The 25558-nt window shown below is 35.4% G+C and overlaps 1 pseudogene; it reads left to right on the top strand.

The window, feature by feature from the left end:
• Positions 1-576: 576 nt before the first annotated feature.
• Positions 577-21142, top strand: LOC132562761 (uncharacterized; annotated as a pseudogene).
• The last annotated feature ends 4416 nt before the right edge of the window (positions 21143-25558 follow it).

The following is a 25558-nucleotide window of genomic DNA, read 5'->3' as shown; positions in this document are numbered from 1 at the left end:
CTTAACTCACATAGGTCATTAGTATGATGTTTAAATATAAACAGGTCTTATGTTTGTATAATCCTCGGATTTAAGAGGTTCCCTGTGTATAGGTTTAGGGTATAGTATCACGGTATACTATTGCCGACTTATATTACAGCACGAGAAGAAAGGCATGTGACACGATGAGATGGTTTGGATTATAAACGGGTATGCGTATGGCTTCACGTTGACAGATGTACATATGGTTTTGCTTTGAGGAAGTTTACAAGTCTACAACTAATGGCTATAGTTGCATATTCATCCTAACCTGGATCTTTGTTATTTATTTGTAGCACCGTGTGTTCTTGTAGATTATCAACAAAATGGCTTCCGAATTACACACGAAGTTCACTTATCGATTTCAAATTAGCTTCATTGCTAATTAGTATGACGCTTGAAGAGTATATATTGGTGTTTGGAAAGAATATCCGAAAGGGTATCTGTCGCGGATAGCCTAAGTGTTCCCAAGACAATGATGTGTGCCTGATAAGTCAACAATAGCCTAACATTCTCTGGAAAGCATTTTGTTAACAAGTAATGTAATTATGTTCTGATATGGGATGCAATCAAAGCGACACATCCTATACAGGGGGACGGTCCCTTAGGCTCATCATGGCGGGACTGGACGGCTCAGGTAATGAGATGTAGAAACAATCTAATATAGTGTGCATGCAGCAATGCAATGTCCATATATATGCCTGACACTGAAATAATGTAAATACCTGCTATACAGCAATGTGTTTATCTGATTTAAATACACATGCAATTGGAAATATTTCCAGATTAGTTAGTGACGTAACTTGAAAGTTGAAACATCTGCCAATAATGACATGTAGTATAGCAGATTTCGAAAATTTCAAAATATCCTGATTTCTACCTGAAATAATGTCATGGATTTAACAAGCTGTACCTAAGATATATAATGTGGAATTTCTAATATACCCTCTTTTATTTGTATGTTTTAGGACACCCTACATTAAAAATATAAATAAAAAATAAATATATATATATTGCATACACTATGCTTATGTAACAATAGATGTCTTCATTATAACTTAGATTCAGCACGAGTTAAAATACTTCAGTTACTGATATTGTACACAATATATTGTCTAATGTTCAGAGTTACCCTTCTTTGTACCTAGAATGACTACTAAAGTATTCCAGTTCTCTCTCATTCAGGTAAAACGACTATTTTGTAGCAGCTTCAACATCGAGATTTCTTTACCACCACACAAACCCTTGGATTCAATGTGGAAACAATCCAGCATCGGGGGGATGAGCTCACAGTATGGGACATGGGAGGGCACAAGTCAATCCGCGGACTCTGGAAACACTATATATTTCAAGCTCAAGGTAGCGTGCCCAGATGAAAGAGATACTTGTTCTGTTTGTACTCATAATGTTTAACATCCCCATCGACAGTTATATCATGTTATTAAGGTGGTGTATCTTCATGGACGGTTGGGTACTCAAAGGTGTTAGTATAGTACTACCACACCGAAATATCATAATGGAGACACGAAAGTGTGAGATATCATACAGACGATTGACATGCCAACCCATACTACAATTCACCTAGCAATGAACATACATTAGTGAAGAATATGTACATATAATAATCTTAAAGATAAAAAAAAAATCAAGAACTTAGCAACATTTCAACATAATTATAATTCAAACTCACATTCAATAAAAATAGGGCAAAATATGAACAAAAGAAAGACTTACAAGGAGACCCCTGAAAAAGTACAAGGTGAATAAGACCAGGTGTTCCAGAAGAGTAAGCGTCCTCTTCTTCATCCATGACAACCGTAAACCTTGGTCAATCCAAGCAAGTACTGTTAGATTCTCAAGGTATACAACAACTCAACCAACAGGCAAACTAACAAGCGTCATATTGTGCAAGGAAATATAATGTTTCTCATTGAGATGACTATGGCGACTCTGAAACCATAAATTTCATCAAACTGCCTTTTTTGAAACTCGTAACGCGTTTGTCCTTCAGTTAACGACTTCTTGCACGGAAATCGTAATAACAGGATCTGGAATATCGAATCACCTGGGGCATGTAAACACCATTAGTTGGGGATGCATGGACAGAAATGGAAAAAAATCACATTAAGGAAATTGAAATCATCATGTGCATCATAGCCTTTGGTGGAAAGCTGTCCACGTTGGTTTCGTTGTAGGGAAATATCGAGAAAAGAAGCTAATATAGAAAAGTCTGTCGTGACTTTGATTTCCGATCGTGGTGGGTATATACGATGGCCATGGTCAATAAATTTCTCGTTATTTAAAGACAAGACATCATCAATATATCTGACAGTGAAATTGAACGACATTGCAAGGTCTTTGCGACCAGGTCTGGAAAGCTCTTCAATACAACCAGCCTCGTATGGAAACAGCCAACAGAGGGCCACAGTTTGTTGCCATAACTATGCATAGGTGTAGGTATGTGGGAAGATCTTACCACTAAACTAAACTAAAGATGTCGTCAATAGAAACTCGATCATTTTGATGATCTCGTCCTCCGTATATTTCTTCTTTGATATTAACGTCCTTTTTAAGCTCGCTTCAGTACACCTAACAACCATATATTGGTACCGCCGTAATCTTTCACGTTTTTCAACCAAAGTTTGTCTTCAAGGACAGCACTCATAATATTCTCCGCCTAGGCGGATGAATACTTGTTGTTAAATATTAGTAAACGAATTATCTTGAGATAATGAAAAATTCCGTTCTCTTTAGACGACTTGCTTGAGTTGTGGCGAATATCCTTCTCCAAGAATCACTTTGGATGCATTGATCATCTGTAGACTTTGAACAATGTGCTTTTCTAATTATTCTTTTAGACTAGGAAATGATTCCTTCATGATAAAACTTATCGATAAAAATTATTTGAATATCAATTCAGAATTTTGAACTGAAGTGACTAAAGTTGATACATTTAAAATAAGCAGACAATGCAGACGAATGCCAGTCACAGCCTCATTGGATTTCACCTCAGCTGGCCCGTATTGCCAAAAGGATGTACGCACTAATGAGAAACGTCAATACCGCGTCAACTTTGTTTCCTTTTAACGACTTTTCCTCAACAAGATTTATCCTATTTTGCTGATCAACTAAAGCAAATCCCGATAAAGTTTGCGAAATGACCTTGACTCATTTTGAAGGTCAAAGAGGCAAATTTGTTTTGATACTGAAACGACACCATTTGTTTGACTTTATTTCCTTCAATAATATTTCTGTCATATGTTCATAACAAACATTAGTTTCAACATTTGTTTCACAGATAAATGACCATGACCTATATTCAAGGTCATCGTGGTTGATAGATTAATCATAGAGTCATAACATTTTGCCTAGGTATAAAGCCAACCCAGTTTTACAGAAGAGAAATAACCTTGAGTAACATTCAAGGTTGCAGCTTTTTAAATTTTGTAAAACGCACAGACGATTTCTAATTATACTAATCGTGATATCTGACTCATTGGTTTCAGCAAAAATAAAGCCCAATTACCTTCGAGAAGCGAAATTACATTGACCTATAATAAGGTGACAGGGGTCAAATTTGTTCTGGAGATGGAATGATTTCTGATGATACACAAAACTACCTGGTATCACGTTATATAGCTGGTAGGTTCCCGGGATAAAGGTTGACAAATAGTGTTAAATGTAACTTACGATACCTATATTCGAGCTCAAAGGAATCGATTTTGTGAAACCCTTAAGTGAATTCACATTTCCGTTCATTGTGTTGACTGAATTCATCCACACCACGAACCATTTTGTGTAGACCAACGCTTACCTTGTTACGTAAGCATTCGGAATGCTAATTCAACAGTAGGTGTAAATAAAGTTGGTATATACCCATTGACAATGATACATACTGGCAAGGTATTTGTGAGAAATACAAAGAATACCAAGTTAATCAATTCAGGACATTTGATCATTTGTTCGATTTGAATCAAATATCAAAACTATTGTTGTATTTTGATAAATAAGGTAATACTTATTTCAAATATCTACTGCAGGTATGATTTTTGTGGTCGACAGTTCGAGCAGAGAACGGTTGTCTGAAGCGAGGGACGTGCTACAAGCGTTGCTAGGACATAAAGAGCTAGAACATGTTCCTGTAGTCATACTTGCTAACAAACGTGATAAACCTGGTAAGTGTTGACTTATTCCTACTTGTTACCATTGAACAAAAGTGTTGGTATTTTAGCGTTATAGAATAGTGTCAGGCAAAGTTATAACACATCACATATTATACAAAAGACATGCAGGTTAATAGTATCTTTTAATACGAACTGAAATGCGGAACAGTAGATCCAAATAATAAATTAAACTGCATCATGCTTCGTCCTTCGTCAGTAGTGATAAATGCCTAAATTTGATACCCAGAAGTCTTCACAATGTACCATAAACCTATCGATCATTTGAAATATAACGCTTAAAATTGATTCCGTGTCAGTCCAGAGAGAAAAATAGAGTTTTGGGTGATTTTCTTGCCTAGAACTGGAATAAAATTAAGTTAATATGACAGCATGATACATGACAATGAAAGTCGAAACATTTGCGTTACTTCTGGTAAGCATTGTACACTCGTCTAATAACAGCATGTCCGTCAATGGTAATGCAATACTATTGATCTGGTTCTCATTGGGTTACTCAAGAACCACACGACTGTCTAGCTATTACTCCACAACAGAGCCACCTTCTAGACACTTTGTCAGTTTTGTGTAAAAATGTGGAAGTGCATCATAAGCTATCCGTATAATTTGTAATTGGCATATCGTTTATCCATAAGATAGGTTAAGTAGCTCTATTTTACACTATGATTTATTACAAAACAACTCCCAGATGTTACATATCAATTTATTCATTGAAACCCAAATTAGTGAACAAGATAGATTCAAAACGAAACGTAACGGAAAATTATTGAAAATAATTTTTTTCTTGAAAAATAAAAGACCTAACATATTAAAGAAGCGCTGAAATGATGATAAAGTAAGGAATATTGTGAGTATTAAACCTCGTCTCTGCACTCTAAAATCACTTAATGCTTTCTTACATGACGATGTCACGTACCTGGCTGTAATAGTAAGTGTACGACAGAGCGAGAAAGGCGTTGAGACCTGTCCCTTGACAACCATTAAAGGAACCCTATAAAAGTGACACTTGCTGTGCGATGTTCGACTTAAACCTTTAGATTGATGGTCAAGGGAGTGGTTAGTTCTCAGTTAGTATAATGTCACCCGGTTAAGTATGATGTTACTGCGCCACTTTGTCACGTTTTGTTGACAGCACACTTTAGTACGGTCATAAAGTGACCCGATGCTCGGATGATAAGATTTTGTTAAGTCTTTAATATTAAATAATTGGACTGGCGCGATCAATGTATTATTTCGGAGTCAGCACTATAGTACACCTGAAAGTGCAAGAGTACAGTAATAATCACTAAAATGACTGTAAAAATCCTTCAACATAAAACCTGCGATTCACAATTCAATTTCATTTCATTTTCAAGTCTATTCGTTGATTTTGGTCCCAATGATATATATATATATTTCTGTTTGTGGTCTTATGTATAAGGTCGTCATCCAAAGATAAGCGTTATTATACAATATAGAAATTTATTATATAAAATACAATATCATTATAAAGCCCCGAGCGGATAATGAAGATACGTAATAGGTATTTGATATCCTACATCTAAGACATTTTAATAGAAAAATAAAACCACGAGATATTTTTTTTCAAAAGAAACTGACTGAATCTAATATAAACTCACGTTTTAGTCTTGTGTGTCTTGCGAACTAAAACGCAACGACATATAAAAATCAAACGTGCAATCCGTTGTTTACGCCATGCCAATCTGGCGAGATGTAGGCGGTGACTATACCGAACAAACTAGCGATGTGCACACGATACTAGAGGTGATGCGTGCGCCTTTGGATCTTCACACGACCCGTTCTCTTTCAATTTTTGTATCTTTAGTTACACCTTATATTTGATTCCATAACGATTCCTCCTACGGGTAAAAAATTTTCTTTTTTCTTTTTTAATTAAAATATATATCAGGTCTATGCAATGTATCAGTAAAGAAAACAGAACGGCTATCATGGATAAGACAAGTGTTTACCTTCCGTCGACTATGTCTATTTCTCATTGCTCAACTTCAGTAAATATACCTGGTCCTTGAAAGTCAAAAACCGGTCACATCCCTAAGCCCAAACTGTATATAGACCCGACTTGTCCTCTTTCTGTTGAAACGCCACCTAATCCGAGACATTTTTCATTGCCTAAGCCAAAGATTAATTACATCCTGTTAAATATGTTATGTCCATCGTCGGAAGCTTTGCCTGTAAACCTCTTTATGTGTTATACGTCTCAATGGAAGCTAACCGAAGGACGTGTAATTAAAGATATGTCTTCCTTCCACAAGACATAAAACATTCCTGAAAATTTATGTCATTGTCATCATCTGGTGTATATTTCAGCTTCTCGCACGTACAATATATATTTGTTTTATATAGGGGATAAGCTTATACAATTTGTCAGATACATAATCCTGAACATTCAAAAGCTTCCGTGACGTTTACAAATTAGGATTCATTTTTATGATAAAACAAGTCTTGAAACATGTTTTAAAATGTTCTGTTTTCTCACACGTAAAAGGGGACCCAAGCATACCTTACTGGCAAGTATCTGTTATAGGTCATTGGTGAAGCCACACGTAGGCATTGATATCACCATTCCCTGCGACAGTTCCTTCTGATTAATATAATCTTTACCTTAACATTGCACATCGAAGTAGCTTAGAAATCCGAAGTTGTCGCCATTTGTGTGCACCATGCTCACTCTACGTATCACATCACTGAATGTAGGAAAAGTCAGGATATTTGTTATAGACTGTGTATAACTATATAACTGGTATCTTCAAAAGTGTGTTATTATCATAGAGATTCAATAATGCTTATGTTTGAAGTCAACCACACAGTTTGCCGTATTTGTAAATTCTCCTAAAAATCTCGGAGAAAAAACGTATATATTAAGCGGACAAAGTCTTTATCAATATCATAAAATTGAAGAAAAAAAATGCTCACAAAAATAGCAACATTAACCTAATATTAATGTATTGCAACGTTATTACAACAAAATTTAACCTTCATGAACGTTCTCATCTTAGTTGAGATTTGCCAAGATGAATAAAATAGACCATAATTTTCGAATAACTATTCTGAACCACTTCATTGTTGTTAGTGATATGTATACAACTCTCTTTAAGTCATATCCAGCTGTGTAGTAAAAACTCAATTATTTTGATCGTTTTAATTGGATAAACATGATACACTACTTCAAATTAAACATGGTCAACGATCATTTTATAGTGCTGTCATACTGAAATTCCATTACATAGATACGGAATTATAACACCCAATAAAGTCACATATTGACAATGGGCTACTCTGTCGTTGTGCATCAATCTGGAACAGCAAACTAGGTGTACAAATAGAAGACCCAACACATAGGAAACATAGCAGCGATCAAAGCAGTCTTGTTGTCAACATGACAGAATCAATCGTAGTCCAGCATTGAGTAAACTGTGACTTAATTAAATAGAACAAAGAGATCCGGGAATACATGCTCGGAGGTATTTAGACAGGCAGGCATTATAGTTGACACTGAAGACGTGCGGGTAAATGATTTAACTAGTGCTTTTGCTGAGAAGCCTAAACGTTATTAGCTCTCATGCATAGCTTTGTTTGTTTGCTTGTTTTTTTTTTCTTTCTTTCTTTTCTATAATTCAATATCCAGTGACAAGAACAAACCAAAGTGACAAATTAAAATTGTTCTCTCCGTATACTTTGTATCATGGTAAAATGACTTTCTATAAGATTTTTTTTTTTTTTTTTTTTGGGGGGGGGTTATTGTAGTTTTATCATCAACCACATTCGATGTACTTCTTAAGATAAGTCCTCCTTTTCACTCCATACAATAGTTGTTAAAAAGTTAGTTTTAAATGGCGAAGTTTACCGGCTAGATAAAACATAGGATAGGTTTCAAGTCACTATTAAGTAGAGTATAGGGGAATTGAGGGGATTAAGTCATTACCAGTACAACGCGATCGATTTTATAAAATCCCTGAGCACAAGAAAACGTTAGAATCAGCATTTGCATGTCTATAAGAAAGTCGCTTTCAGGTACATATTGAAGACAAATGCACGGACGGGCGACACAAAGGTTGATTGGTAAGCCAATGTTCTAGAGGAACAGAGATATTTGGAGCAGCGATGAGGTTTTTACACTCAGAGGTTAAAAGGTCAAAGAGGACATGTACTTTCGAAAGATAATTAATTGATTAATTAAAACCAGAAGGTGTCATTGTGTACTCAACGTTAATTGCTAACTTGGTAACGAACATTCTGATTTATTTTGAAGTTCAAATGCATTTTTAATAGTTTTGGCCTAAGAAACAAACATGGATACAAATGCTTTCCTAGCGAATAGATGCGAATGTGAATTTTGTGTTTAGCGCTCAGTTTAAAACGGAAGGAGGAAGATTGTGAGCATTGATATATGATGAAATAATAAGACACGTTGATCTCGATTTAATGAAGCTTATTCCTTGTTTCAGTCTCGATACCTTGACTTTCAATCATTAAAAACTGAAATTCAATATTTTCGCTGTAAATGATAACCTATTTTTGATATCAGTATTACACGATATTATAATATTGTACAAAAGACACACAAGTGAAAAGCAGCTTATGATACATCAGAGCCAACAGTTGTGTGTTGATTTTGAAAGTGTGTATTTTTTTGTCGATAGATTATACTGATAACTCTTTATTTTTATGAATCATGAAGTGAAAATGTGCTTTCAGCTCGTTATTCTGAAAATATCTTAATTTGGACACGATGATGAAAATGGGCACGTTACCAAATACCAGGTAAGTACCCATAGGGGACAGCTTGTGATTTGATGACCTGTCAGAGTTATCTTGTTGGTAACGTAATAACCCATTTTAACAACATATATCAAACATTAATGTGAAACCCAATTCAGAATCAATGTATGGATCAAGTTCAAATGCGTCAAATTTCATCCAAGGCAAGATGTATTTTATACTGTAAGAAATAGTTGTTTTATCTCATTTTATATTATTTTAACGAAGTTCAGAATTAAATTCCATAAACAACTAAAAATTAATCAATGTATATTTTGTTAAGATGATATCTAGGCCCGCTAGTAACGATAGCTGCCATGGAATGCTTATATTCACGTGCGAATTATACGAGACGCATTTCTTATTTCTTTATATGAAAATATGACATGTGACAGATCGCGCACATATAAATGTCAATATGTACGGAGATGGGGCCCCGTGGTTATGAAGATATTCCGGCGCTGTCACACGACTACCAGACACGTTAATGTATCCCAGAGGATGACCTCCCTCTCGGAGGAGAGTTCTTGGCTGGTCGGTCGTCCGGTTTGTCGAGTCAAATATATATATAAGTGACAATTCTGAGTGCATCGTTGATAGATGATCCGCGTGTTATTGATGTGACTAAACTAGTGTTGGAGGCTTAGAAAGAACTAATGATATCCAATATATGGTTATCCTTTACAACTTTACATCAATATATTGTGTATCATGTATTTTATAACTCTTTGCTCTTGACCTTGTGATTATACGTTGAAAAATGCTATTCCTATTAGTGTTTACATACCGTAATTAGCATTTCATTTTGACAAGTATTTGTGTATTTCAACATGTATTTGGGGTGTCATCAAGTTTCAGGCTGACTTCTTAACGTGTAGTGTTGTTGTAAAGGTTTCCTGGTGACTATATGTATTTTTGGTGTCGTAAAGGTTTCCGTGTGACTACATGTATTTGTGGTGTCGTAAAGGTTTCCTGGTGACTACATGTATTTGTGGTGTCGTAAAGGTTTCCTGGTGACTACATGTATTTGTGGTGTCGTAAAGGTTTCCTGGAGACTACATATATTTGTGGTGCCGTAAAGGTTTCCGTGTAACTACATGTGTTTGTGGTGCCGTAAAGGTTTCCTGGTGTCTACATGTATTTGTGGTGCCGTAAAGGTTTCCTGATGACTACATGTATTTGTGGTGTCGTAAAGGTTTCCCTGTGACTACATGTATTTGTGGTGCCGTAAAGGTTTCCGTGTAACTACATGTATTTGTGGTGCCGTAAAGGTTTCCTGGAGACTACATGTATTTGTGGTGTCGTAAATGTTTCCTGGTGACTATATGTATTTTTGGTGCCGTAAAGGTTTCCGTGTGTCTACATGTATTTGTGGTGCCGTAAAGGTTTCCGTGTGTCTACATGTATTTTTGGTGTCGTAAAGGTTTCCTGGTGACTACATGTATTTGTGGTGCCGTAAAGGTTTCCCTGTGTCTACATGTATTTGTGGTGTCGTAAAGGTTTCCCTGTGACTACATGTATTTGTGGTGCAGTAAAGGTTTCCGTGTAACTACATGTATTTGTGGTGTCGTAAAGGTTTCCTTGTGACTACATGTATTTGTGCTGTCGTAAACGTTTCCTGGTGACAACATGTATTTGTGGTGCCGTAAAGGTTTCCCTGTGACTACATGTATTTGTGGTGTCGTAAAGGTTTCCCTGTGACTACATGTATTTGTGGTGTCGTAAACGTTTCCCTGTGACTACATGTATTTGTGGTGTCGTAAAGGTTTCCTTGTGACTACATGTATTTGTGCTGTCGTAAACGTTTCCTGGTGACAACATGTATTTGTGGTGTCATAAAGGTTTCCCTGTGACTACATGTATTTGTGCTGTCGTAAAAGGTTTCCGTGTGTCTACATGTATTTGTGGTGTCGTAAAGGTTTCCCTGTGACTACATGTATTTGTGGTGTCGTAAAGGTTTCCCTGTGACTACATGTATTTGTGGTGCCGTAAAGGTTTCCTGGTGACTACATGTATTTGTGGTGTCGTAAAGGTTTCCTGGTGACTACATGTATTTGTGGTGTCGTAAAGGTTTCCGTGTGTCTACATGTATTTGTGGTGTCGTAAATGTTTCCGTGTGACTACATGTATTTGTGGTGCCGTAAAGGTTTCCGTGTGTCTACATGTATTTTTGGTGTCGTAAAGGTTTCCCTGTGTCTACATGTATTTGTGGTGTCGTAAAGGTTTCCCTGTGACTACATGTATTTGTGGTTTCGTAAAGGTTTCCTTGTGACTACATGTATTTGTGGTGTCGTAAAAGGTTTCCTGGTGATAACATTTATTTGTGGTGTGGTTTCGTAAAAGGTTTCCGTGTGTCTACATGTATTTGTGGTGTCGTAAAGGTTTCCTGGTGACTTCATGTAATTGTGGTGCCGTAAAGGTTTCCTGGTGTCTACATGTATTTGTGGTGTCGTAAAGGTTTGCTGGTGTCTACATGAATTTTTGGTGTCGTAAAGGTTTCCGTGTGACTACATGTATTTGTGGTGTCGTAATGGTTTCCTGGTGAATATATGTATTTGTAGTGTCGTAATGGTTTCCTGGTGAATATATGTATTTGTAGTGTCGTAATGGTTTCCTGGTGAATATATGTATTTGTAGTGTCGTATAGGTTTCCGTGTGACTACTTTACATGTGTTTGTGTTGTAAAATGATTTCCTTTAAATTGCATTTGTTGATTCTGTCTTAATGTTTTCCTTGTATGTGTTTTCTGTCTTCTGTGTTCCTATGTGACTCACCTGGTGACTGCTTTGTTGTAATTTACGTATGCCTCTGATTGACATGTTAGATATAAGAGTAATGACCGAGGAAGTATTTTCTAATTTCAAGAGCAAGGAAGTATATCCCAATTATGACAACAATAGTACGGTTTTTAAAATGATATTTTAAACAAAATTATCCCGATTCTGCCGAGATTAGGGCCGCCGAGAAAAAGGTTTTTAAATCAAAGACTTTGATTTCATATACAAATTTCGCACACTTTTTCTTTGCATATTTTTAAAATTGTCATCCATTTGTGATCTCGAGTTTCTAGAGATAGTGTCGATATACTTACTACATTTTTTCAATCCATTAAAAAACAAATTCTCGAAACTATACCACATTACAATGATAATGTCATAATTCGGCCGCAGACTACACAGTTCATCTCAGGACGAGACAGACTGGTATATAGCACTCATCATAACAGCTGACTGTCTAGAGTACAACTGTACCAAAACACACAAGTAAATAACAGCTTTTCAAACAAAATAGAGCTAGATACAATGTGGTCATCGACATAATTTTCTAACAGCCTTGTTACTTTGTTCGGCAAAGCCAGTTGCCGTGATTGCAGAACTGAGAAAATACAGCCGTTTAATTAGGGTATTAATATGCATTGCAACAGAAGAAAATTAAAAATACTTTAAAATGTACTATATATCAGGGTATTCATTTTCACTCCGTTTAATTTCCGTCCTTTTCGTCCTTGACCAATGAGAGCGAATTCAAAATGGGGCATTTTTATACATTTACGAGCATAACCCTTTTATACAATTTCTAAAGGGAAATAATCTGGGGCGAAAAAATTCGCCTTTACAATAGGAACGCGTTCATACTGACTGAGAAATTTGAACTTAATGGCAAATATATTGAGTTAAAGGCAAACTAGGAACAACAGAGTGAATCAATTAATAACCCTGAAAAGTATACAAGAAAACTAATTTTGGAATTAGGTTCATAACAACGAAAGGTGTTCCAATTATACCGAACAAATCTGACTTTTTATTGCGAAATGTGATTGTAAATTTCCTTAAGGGGTCATGATGGTGGCCTTTTAACTTTTACATAGTATTCTCCTCGAAACTCACTTGTGTAAGTTTATCTGTCAGAGTGAGACAAATTCTAACTATCAAAGAAAACGGTAAATGTCAAGCAATAGAATTTAATTTCAACAAACATTTCTCTTGAGATATCAGATGATTATGTTCTAGATAATGAAACCAAACCAATTTATGATTGGTAAGACAGTTAAAAAAAAAGGGAAACGGTGAAGTCTTGGTTTTTCTATGGACGTTTGTCAGTACAATGGAAATGAGGTATGAAAAAAAATAAATTGACGGATAGAATAACGTGAGAACATTTGAACAATTTGATTTTAACCATTAAAAAATAATGAACGTATGAATCTAGCAGCCCCATACGACTGTTTCGCCCTTCTAGGATACATAGGTTATTAAGAAATTTTTTTCACCGATATGCATCATATGAAACGGTGTCCATACGTATAACGATGTGTTTCATTGATGTGCACAGAAAATTTGTCGTTAATATCAATTTCAATGACATAATTAATAAAACGGTATCAGTATTAAACCATTTTTTTTCTGATTTATAGTTAATCATTTTGCATTTACTCAAACAATGTTGCATGAATGCAGACACGTCTATAATTCCCGACATAAGTTCATCTTCCGTCTTTACCAGAGTTATGTCCCTTGATAGTTCTTATTCATTCTTCATATCGCTATAGGGGCAACTAGCAGCCAGCTTAAGGGGTACGAAATAGGCCTTAGACGGCAGTTTTAGTTGTTTCTGAAACGTGCACCTCAGCGATCGACACAATGACCAGCTGTGATATTTTAACAGAAAGTGACATGATGTTGAAAGTCAGAATTAAGTCAGAATTAAGTGAAATATCAATGTCACCAGCATCACCGCAAAAAAACAAATATTACACTTCAATTAAATCAAATGAATAATGTTCTCTAAGTTTTCTTGATTGACAATAAATAATGTCAAGAATATATTGATATAACATCAGAGTAACTAACTAAACATGTGTTTCGGTGATCTCACCAAAGATTTCACAGCTGATATCTGAAAATACTCAGGTCGTACACTGACTATGTTTTATTACATGTACATTTCAGAGTTCAAAATCAATTACAGCGTACAAAGCTAACCGTTTATCAGAGCCTGTAGTTTACACAGTATCGATATGTTGTTGTTATTAACGACGAGTAAGACAATAAAATGAGTCGATGTCGTCCGTGTAGCGTCCCGAAATAATTTGTCGTCTCCCTATTTGACGTAGGCATGAACGTGTAATTGAAACCGACAGGCGATCACACTGATAGAGTACATTTCTAATATCTAGTGTGCATGATGACTTTGATAGTTTAAATTGTCCCAGTGATGAACTGATTGGAGATAAATAAGATCAAAAGCATGGGGAGTGTTTCACTCCCAAATCTACAAGACCCAATACATTATCTCTGTAGTTGGCACCAACGACCATGAACTACAATTTCAATTACCATACACCAATAAATTGAAGAAGACAGTGGGGATGATGATATGCCGACGTTGGGAATGGATATGATCTGTCAGGAACAGACATGATTTGTGTGTCCGTATCAAAATATCACCGACCCTTCGTTGTACAGTCCATTGATCTACTATTGAACAAATGTTCGTCATTTGTTCTCTTATTATCTCCCTTGATTGCTATCAGACAAGTACGAAGTAAATTGAAAAGTTGGTTTACTATATGATAACAACTAAGAGAGTGTATTTGTATAGGAATCCTGACTTCCTGATGATTCTGCCTCCTTAACAGAGACAATCCTCTATGGTAAAGAGTTGTGACGTGTCTGTCATAATGACCTCAAATCAAATCGATAAGGTTCACGATATGAAAACTTGTTTATACGTAAAATATCCCTCGAGAAATGAATGTTGGTGTTATCTAAGAAATGCCTACCTTATCCAATTAAGTGAAAATATTAAGAATATCCATTGTCTAGAACTGTGTATATGTTATTAGTACACATGACGTTCGATTCGATGAGAATAATATTGTTTGCAATTTATGTCCTGTAATGTAAAGACATCTGTACAAGATCAAACAGCCAGTCACAAGAAGAAACAGATGGAGAAAAACAGAAAATGAAAATAAATTATCATGAATGAGGGTAGAAACCGGACATATGTAATTAAATGAAAAGTTCAAAGGTGACCAGCTTTCTTGAGAATAGTTAATCATTTTAATGGAAAAAACTGCTGAAGTTTGAGCAGTGAATAATGGGTTAGAACAATAACGGTTGTACATTTAAATGGAACTGAGAGATCGACTGCATGGTAGTGTACCTAGCGTGGGAAACACATCGGTGACAGGTACTTGTGTATTCCCAATAGCCATATTGATGCTGGAAAGGAGGTCTAGCTGGGACACCAATTATAAAAAACAAAAAGGCAAAAAGGAATTATCAAGGAAAACGGTGAGAAAACGTAAAATTTAAATGCTAGACCCAAAGACTAGATGAGGGGCGGGACTTTAAAATGGACTATGAGTTGTTGGTCATTAAATCATGTTGTTGTTTACTTGAGTCATTAAAGAATGCTGCTTATTCGGGTTGTTAAAGAATGCTGCTTACTCAGGTCATTATATAATGCTGTTGCGTACGCGGGTCATTAAAGAATGCTGCTTATTCGGGTTGTTAAAGAATGCTGTTCACTCAGGTCATCATATAATGTTGTTGCATCATTAAATAAAACTGTTTAATAAATGGTTATCAGATATAATGTTGTTGCATACTTTAAAGACTTGCTTACACAGAATGTGTTCACTCAAATCATATAATGTTGTTGCATCGCGGGTCATTAAATAATACTGCTTACTCGTGTCCATTATACAATACTGCTTACTCAGGTCATTAAATAATACAGCTTACTCGTGTCCATTTTGTTAGAGAGTGCTGCTTATTCGGGTCATTAAATACAACTGCTTACTAAGGTTATTAAAGAATCTTTTATTTACTCAGGTCACCTAATAACACAGCTTACTCAGGTTATTAAATGATAGAAAAAATGAACGTCAAAACTATTTACATGTTTTTCCTGTTTTTCTCGTACTAGACAAATTTATTCTGAATGATGGACCCATTCCACGTGTAATATGACCGGGTAATGTAACATACTACAGTGTTCAGGTTGTGACAATTTCAATTTGTTTGTACTATAAAAAAAACGCCTCTCGTTGGCCTCGTCATTCGTGATCACGGTCTGCATATGACTGCAGCTGTTGAGAGGATGTTAATAAAAAGGGTCTCCAATTTTCCTGTAATAAATGACCGGAGAAAATACCTTATTCTGAAAATGAAATATACTGAGTCACCCTCTGTGATTGCATTGTTCGTAAGCATTGTTTTTCACTATTAGAAACCTCTTACGAGAAACGAGAGTTATACCACTAACATATTCTCCCGCTTTTGAACCATCCCCTATAAATCGTGTACTTCTTATACCCAGAGGGAAACTGACAATGCGGAAAACTAGCTCAAGAAAAAATATAAATAATTGACTTGACACTTTTTATCCTATTCTTTTTTAAATATCTTTACCCGTATCGCTAGAATCAGGCAATAGTGTGGTTATATTGGACAGACGAATACCACATGATTTAACCTAGTACCAGTATCAGTTTATTTAGTACCAAGCTAAAATAGGGCATGGAAAAACTCAATTAAGTGTCATGATAAGCACTCTGTCTACAGGGCGTCGCGTTACTTAACGATAAGGGTACACACGTGGGAGAAAATTATTGTGGCCACTCATGGGACGCATTACGTGAAAAATTGTGATACATGGTCCAATCACTTGAGGATTCTACTTGTGACATCCGGTAAGGTATGCTTAGGCATCAAGCACTTACGTCCTTTTCTTCATATTGGATTTCAAAGAACTGTTGCATTTCATAGATATGAATTTAATCAATTTAATAACATTATATGTATATTTAAGACACTTTCGGTTCGTACCTGACTTGTCGAAAAGAAGTATTATGAAAAACAAAAGTTGTTGGCCACTACAGAATCGTTGTGATCTGGATTTTCCTTTTTCAATATTCAGGTTCCCTTTCCCCTATAAAATCAGGACGCGACGCTCGTTTTTCCAATCTCTACATCCATCTTCATGTTATGTTGACTGTCCAATATTGTAAGATTTCTCGGCTTTCCTATGATTACGTTATCCTGCAAAACACACCAAGAAGTTCAGTCAGCTCTGTCGCTCACCCATTACTATTATTGTCAATATACGTTTCAGCAAAACCTAATATTCTCGTAGGTAACATTTTACTTGCATGAAGTACCAAAGAGCCTATGCAAATTAAGCAGTGCCAACCACGACACCAACAAAGGCGTTGGTCTCAATAGAATTTAAGAGCTTTGAGAAAGAGCGAATTGTCTCGGTCTGTAGGCTGTAGTTATATCTTTTGTTGTTGGCACAGGAGAAAACAGACTTCGAGAGCAGTGTAGATGTAACATTTGTAACAAATGTCCACTTGTGTCTGTAAGCTATCAATCAATTGATGGAGTTGAGTTATATGTTTATTATATCCATTATCGAAAAACACATCTTTTTCATGTCGATCTGGTAAGTTATTACATGGTGAATAATGAACATCTGTAATGACTAACGGTGTTTTGCTGTTTACTTGCTTTGGTGAACTATTCTTTAGCGTCTTTATCTCCATATATTCACGTGGATGCATGTATTTTGTACTTGTTTTTCAAAATCTCAAAATATGTGAAGCTCACAGTAGATCTTATCGTAATGAAGAAAACATACATAGTTAAATTCCATTTCTAATAAACATATAAGTTTGGCGGGATAGATACATTTAGAGCCATCGATTTTTTTTTATATTCTTTTCATGGCCGAAAAGCATTTCAAATGCCTAACAACTTTTACGTCATCCTGGTTAACGAAAGATGCGTTGAACATATAGAGAGATTACAGAAAAAAACAGAACTTATCGGGCTTTGCAATCCAAAATCCGATAATTCATTACTGACGATTTCAGTAAACACTTACGTCATTTCAAAGGTTACAGCTATTTCTAGCACCAATTAACCTTGACCTTATGTTCCGAAGATTACCGACAATGAGTAAATACTAACATGTTGTACTGATATTGAAAACGTTAACATCGTTGTTAATCACTCAGGGTCAAATCCTGAATATATAGTACGTGAGTGTTGTGACATGGTTGACATTTCAAATTCTCCAAAGTTCACTGACCTTACATGTCTGCATTATACCATCATCTTTTTGCTGTCATTAAATTACAGCTTTACGCCTTACTGGCACCAGACATAATTAATATTAAACTGTCGGGTATTTTTATTTAATTTGTACATACGTAGTATCTTATTGTTGACTTACCAAATAAAGATGTATATTGTTATATTCCTTGCTATATACGTAAGGAAGACCTCGCTTTTGACATACACCAGAGTTAAAGCTATCAACAAAACCTAAACAACGGAACCATAGCAGGTAATTTTTGATTTTGGTTAGAATTTGATAAAACATAAATTGACATTTTCTTTTATAGGCACTTAAGACTTCAAAGTAACAAAATCATGGTGCAAAATACTACACCGACTGTGTCACCTTCAAGAAGGGTGGACGAGAGATTAAGACACATTTCATGCTTAAAATTCTGGCAGAAATGTCTATACATCTCATCGGTTGATAAACCAACAACAATTTCTACAAATATCTATGGTCATTCACGGACGGTCATGTATGTAATGATTATTTCCATAACAAACCGGAACTTTTAAACAGAATATTTCCTACGAAATAGGTTTGGTGTTTTCCCGTTCTCTAGTGTTTCTTCGACGCATGAAGCCTCTCATCCTACATTCAATTCCTGTCATGATTTGCGTTTTTTGGTCGATATGAAAGAAAACATGTAAATCACCGAGCACAGTATTTCATTGTGTGACCAGCCTTTATCATATGTCCATGTTTATAAATATACATAACTTTATATTATTTCAATGAAGATTTCTGTGCTATCTTAATGCACACAATGTATCTATATATTAAAAGACCATATTGTACCCTTTCACGAACTCGTGCACTCAACACTGCACTCAATCTGCTTGCATAGTAACGCCACCCTTTAATACTTCTGTTGACTGGATGTTGAACAATCTAACTGTATACTCATATAGCTATCACTGATGACCTATATATCTTTTGAGGCAAAACGAAGTGTAACATTCAAAACTTTAAAAATATGTTTGCTCTTTATGTAATTTAGGTTGTTAAACTTTTAATACAATTTTTACGTTAATTTTTTAAATAACCCTGTGTATAGTTTATGAACCCGAGAAGAACCACTATATAGAGATCAACTTTGCCTCGTCTATTTGCAAATGTAATGGCCTCTCAGTGTCTTTCCTAGACAACAAGCATTTGTGGAGCGCTCCACTCCCTACTCCAGTAACGGATAAAAGTCAAACTTAACCATTCAACGAAATACGTACATGCAACTAAATAAGTTATAAAAGTAGATTAGAATAGTTCTATTTATTTATCAGTACAAAATGAACGGAAAAAAGCATCAATTTTTCGTGCCGTGTATTTGGAGTATTCCAACTGTTTATTAGCGGAATCGGATGACAAGAATCAGCTACTGATAGGGAAACACATAAAACAGTAATAGGGTTTCAGACGGGACGGGCCATAAACAGCGCGAGCCATTAGGCGGTGTATATTGTGTAGTTTGGATTTAATATAAGCTAATGATGGTACTAATTCCGATGTTGCTCCTTTGTTACTGTCTCTACAATGAGAGTTGAGAGAAACGGTTTCCCGTGCCGGCTCATCCAGATTCTATCATTTGCTGTGTCCTTTTGCAACTCTACCACAAGGATGATTTTAAAATATTATTGAACAGAAAAGATTGTTGAAGAAGTCAAATTGTATGATACATTTTTTTATTGTTCTTTTTTAGAATAATATACTTGTAGCCATGTAATACAAATATTTGGATTTAATTAGTGATGACGTAACATTGAAATGATAATATACCATTTCTGGAATTATTGACATTTACTTGAGTGCATAACATACCTTCAAACTTCCAACAAAAACACGTTGAATGTATAATTACAACAGGTTTTAATTTTAGCTAGACCCGTTACACCAGTACCACCAGAATACCTCTTCAGGCTTTGTTATGTACATGTACTTCAGCTTAGAAAGGTCTGAAGAAAAGTCGAGCTAGTACATTGTACCTTTAAAACAATTCAACGACTTAAGTTAACACTGGTAATGAACCCTTACGTGCTCCTAACTCACAGGCCCCAGTTTCTTTCCAATGCTACTTATAGTTACCCAGTGGTTATTGAAAAAGTCGATTGGTTGCCAAGAAAAAATAAACAAACAAACAAAAACAAAACAAAACAAAAAAGGCTAAACTAACACCTGTAATAAATCAATCAAATTTTCACTAACAACCGGTTATCTCTAACCACTATTTGGACAACTGGGGTCAGGTCAGCTATTTGGTTCAATCAGATAACAGACTAACCATCGTGTTTCAGATGCTATACTTCAGCGACACACACTGTACAAAATTTCATTAGAATCGCACAATATCAAAATTTCATCCCAGAAGAAGTCACTATTTGACAGTAAATTTTTTGACAATGTTAGGTTTATCACATCATCTTCGAGAGTGCATTTTTACGTTTATTGTTTTAAAATGTTTAACACAGACCACGATGTGCCACAAATGGATTAAGATTTTTTTTCCTGACTGAATGTTTAATCACTTGAATGGTTTATTACAGTTTAAATTTCTGTGCCGAGTGAGGCTGTCTTAGTGACATTTTGTAATGACACACATAAACACACACACGCACACGCACACGCGCACACACACACACACACCCTTACTCACACACACACACACACACACACACACACATATATATATTATATATATCCACATTTGTGGCTAGTGTCTGTAATATGCACAAAGAACTTCTGCCAGTATTTGAAAAAGAGTAGTATATTTGATACTTTTGATACGATATAATGCATTTGACGTATTGACTCTATTCATAATGTTAGTTTATATACACAATCCTTACACATATATTGCAGATGTGATGACGGAAAGGGCTTTGCTGGATGGTCTAGGACTATATGACGTCACAGGAAGGTTATGTACAATACAGTGTACATGCGCTGTGACGGGTGACGGACTCATAAAGGCACTGGACAACATTGTGACATTTAGTAAACGGAGCCAGGAGCGATCTGCAACAAAATCCGCATAAGTTCACAAAAATACTCAGCTGGACGCAGAGAGTTGTTACTTAATAAGTATATATCATGCAAGATAATTATATGTGAAACAACGTTTTCAATATACGTTCTTAGTATTTCAATTTGCATGCATCGAAGGGAACATTTAGAAAAAATGAACAACCAATTTTTGAGAGCTCCATTGTGTATGACATCAGCAGTACGTGTTTTGAACTTGTGATCATGCTTAACGACTCTCATCAAATTAGATCTAAGTAAATCATATTTTGGTTTGGTTAGGTTTCCTCTGCCATTTCTGTTCTGATCATTGGTAGTTGGTTGAATATTACATATTCGTGTGTATGAATATCATAATTTTAAAATATTTTTCTATGACCTCTTGAATTTTATTAGGATTATTTTTATATTGATGAGATTAAATGTTTTCATGGCACAGTTCACTTCTCTCAGGAAATGTACTTGACTTTATTCACTGTGTTCCTATTCCTAAAAAGTATTCAATGGCAACTGAAAAGGATATATCGGAACGTGCAAGAAACGACACAGTAGAAAGGAAAGTGCTGTATCATTTTAAGAAGACATGCTCAAAAAAAAGGCATTCCCAAAGTCTAGAAATTACTATATCCATCCCTCACAAAATCTTTAAAATATGTTCCTTTAAAAACAAGACTAACTAAGCAACACGTTCTACTTCCTATGAACATGTTTATATCGGGTATAGTCTCTTCGCGTCTGGTGCGATTCCTTTGTCTATCGTCTCACACCTTTAACCAACCGCCGCAGTTTGTTGTGAGGAATTTTCTGATACTCTTGAATCAATGCCTGCCATATTTATCATAATTTTTGGAATTTTGGATCGCTGACATTGACAGTTTTTTCGTGATAGTCCCACATATCATCGCCTGGATTCAGGTCTTGAGATATTACAGGCCACTAGAACGTCTATGTCACTTTTTTGTTGCAGAAAGACTTGCATTACACGGGCTCTCTGTGGTTTAGCATTGTCACATATTAAGATAGTCCCAAATACGGAACTTGAGAGGTCGAAGGAGATCTAATCCCGTGTCAAAGCCCATTCAAATGATATGCAAGCGAAGCCTACAGTAACAGCGCTATCACCAAATGTTGTTGTACCAGGAATGTGATTCTAATGCTATGCTGTCCCCAAGACGGATTTGCAAAACACTAAGTAAAAGCTGCGTTTAGGAAATAATGTCATATCCGGTGATCTACTAATTCAGTATTTCTTGTTTGTTTTTCCAGGCAAAATACCACGTTTTTAAATACGGTTTAATAAGGGATTTCATTAAGTTTGGTGTATCGCTTGGTGGCATTTGACAACAGACTCCAAAGGAGATATTGCAAAGTGTAGGACATGGTTTATTTTTACAAAAGGAAACCTCAGTTTTAATTAAAAATTTACAGTCTGAAATTGAGATCCCCTGACCTCTGACCAAAAGTATACAATGAACAGGAAGTATATCGTATCAAATTAAGTTTGATCTTTAACGATGTCAAATGCGAAATTGCACAACGTTACACAATGAGCAAAGCACGTACGGCCTAATTACAGTTTTCAGACGAAGAATGCACAACAAATCGACTACATATATATGGATTGCAGACCAATAACATTAGGGTAAGTGGAACGAGATCACGTTGATACAGTGTTGCTTAGGTCAATCCCTTGATATCTAAAACGAAAAGAAAATGAAGCTGAAATAATTAGGAAAGTGGAAAAGTAATTGCAGTTTTGAATACGTGTAGCTACACAAACACATACGAGGCTTTGATTTGAACCACTGTAGTCGATGTCTATGGCTTTCAATAACGAAGTCCGAAATATCGGATGCCCCTGTCATTTCCTTATAAACCACTATAAATTCTATATGATATGTAATTAAATGATATCAGAAATATCAGAATAAATGAATACAACTCCATAGAACAGTTAGAATAAGCAAACAAATTACAATGCTAATCATCATAGATAGAAGATGAAAAAGTAGAAAGAAAATGTCTTACAATTTACTAATAAAATTGATAGTACAACGTAATTTCAGATAAATGCACAATTTCTTTTCCAGCATGAGTATATAGTTTAAGAATACAATATCTTAAAATCTGAACAGCATTTTCTAGAACGTCATTTGCAAAATCACGACGAAAGGAAGATATTGGTTTGACAGCTTTGTGAAACAATCATAAGATAGGTGTGTTTTGCCGTTCTAAATTACATATTATATCAATTGTATATCAGATATGACCTTACGGACCCTGATTGACTTATGCACTCTGTTAAGATCGTCGTGTTTTCTCTTAGAATTCCTGCTTTCCTCCTCAACCTAACTCTGGCACGCACTTAAAAGACCTAGGCTGTTGATATGACGCAAAGCAAAATTAAACCAAACCAAATGTTTTTGATAGATTTCGATTTTGCCTTGTCGATGTTTTCTCTCTTATTGGTACTACGTGTATTCTGGAATTTTTATAGTACACGTAAATATACCAAAATTTGCCATCATTAATATTTCGATGTCGAATCACCTTCCACGGCACACGTATTTATATGAGAACTATATAGAAAGGTTGATGGACATTTTAGATCGTGTTTGTTGCAATAAAGTCTTTCGAAGGTGGAATACAATTCATTCTACAAGTTTAATGGGATGAATTTCCAGCAGTTTTGACGTGAGTTTGTACAGGCCTTTGTAATTCTTGTTGGTATATTCGTGTTGAAAAGATATGATTCCATAATCAAATTCAGATGAAAGGATCACAACATTACCTTTAGCAATAACGAAAACAGATCCTCTAGTAAACATTCAATGAACAAAAATCTTTAGCACACATTGACAGATGATACAAACACAAATTCAATAGTCACCAATAGAGATGGATAAAAAGTAGAAATAGAGAGACATCCATGGGGACACCTATGAATATAGGAAGCAAAATCAGATAATGAGAGACATAAGACATGTAACGAGGAGACTCATTATCAATGGAGTTGACAAAAACGTGACAAAGTCAAAAAGGACAATGATCCTCAGTAACCGTAAAACCAATGAGACAGGAAACAGTCCTAATACGACTGGTAATGTTGAAAACGAGAAAAAAACTTAACCATACAGCGGAAAATTGCGAAAACAACTAAAAATATCATAAAATGACACTAAAATATACGAAGAAAAAAATGAGAAGAACATGAGGTGAAACTCAAATAAATGTGGAAGAAAGCTGAAGTAAGAACTCACGTAATGTGAAAAGAAAGACATCAAGAAGTGGTGAAACTAAACCAAAAAGGGAAAAGGACATGCATAGATTGCAGGTAGCGAATATTGCTTGGTACTCCCCAAAGTTTGCCATAATCTGCTTGCCACGTTTTATTTCATTCGAATAATAGCACGGTTCAAAGTATGCACATATACTTGACGTTTTTCTAAAGTGATGAATTTTACGAAATTTTCTTAAGTGTGGGTTTAGTACACCTCCCCTTCTATATTTGGTCATTTCTTGGATCATTGTGGATATTCCTCATACGTCTCCGAGGTTAAAGACCTTTCGCGTCACTGACGAATCTTAGATGGACGAAACAGCTGTATCATGCAGTTTGCTTTACTGTTTGGCTCTATTTAAAAGTTCTATTAAAATGTGATATCCACTGGTGTTATAAAATGATAGAGATGCTATGACAACACTGAAGCGAATGGAAAAAAACAGCAGAATATTCTTTGAACATATTTAATCTACTGAGAATCTTCTAAAATAAATATAGATGTTATTGAAAGTGCATCCGTCATATGTGGTAAACATGCAGATCTTATATAGATAATTACAGAAGGCAGAAATATTTTTTATAATATGATCAAATAATTTTAGTAGTCTGTATTTACAAATACAACCTACACGATTATTGACGACTTGATATAATCTCTTCATCTTATACACTATAATTTAGTAATAGGAAATAAATGGAAAGTATTCGAATTTTTAATGTAATATATGTTTAAATTAGCAATATTGATAACTCTAATATACGAATTGTTCACACCGTCTTTCATACTCTGAAATTACTTCAACAATCTGTTTCCCTGAATATGTAAAACGACATTTATCGCAGACGAAAGTCTCTCAATTCAAGATTTCAAGAGATGTGACTAACGACTAAAGTATGTACAAATATATGGTGATTTGTGTGTATTCCAGAAACATTAGTCTCGTTACTGGCCTCTAAGATACGAGTTCGTCGTCTCGAGACAGCTATCAAAAAGTTGCAAACCTGTATCTTTTCAATTCTGTCTACAGAAATCAATAATGTAGCATAATGTCAAAGTTTTTAAAATTGTAAATACGAGTAGGGTGGGACACATCCCGCATTCAGTATTTGTATATTAAGTTAACATTAAAAGTACTGTTATTGGTCT

Source organism: Ylistrum balloti, unplaced genomic scaffold (genome assembly GCF_031769215.1).
Source record: "Ylistrum balloti isolate Yb309-2 unplaced genomic scaffold, AGI_CSIRO_Ybal_v1 Utg371506, whole genome shotgun sequence".
NCBI classification, from domain to species: Eukaryota; Metazoa; Mollusca; class Bivalvia; order Pectinida; family Pectinidae; genus Ylistrum; species Ylistrum balloti.
This window is presented reverse-complemented; position numbering and strand designations above follow the sequence as displayed.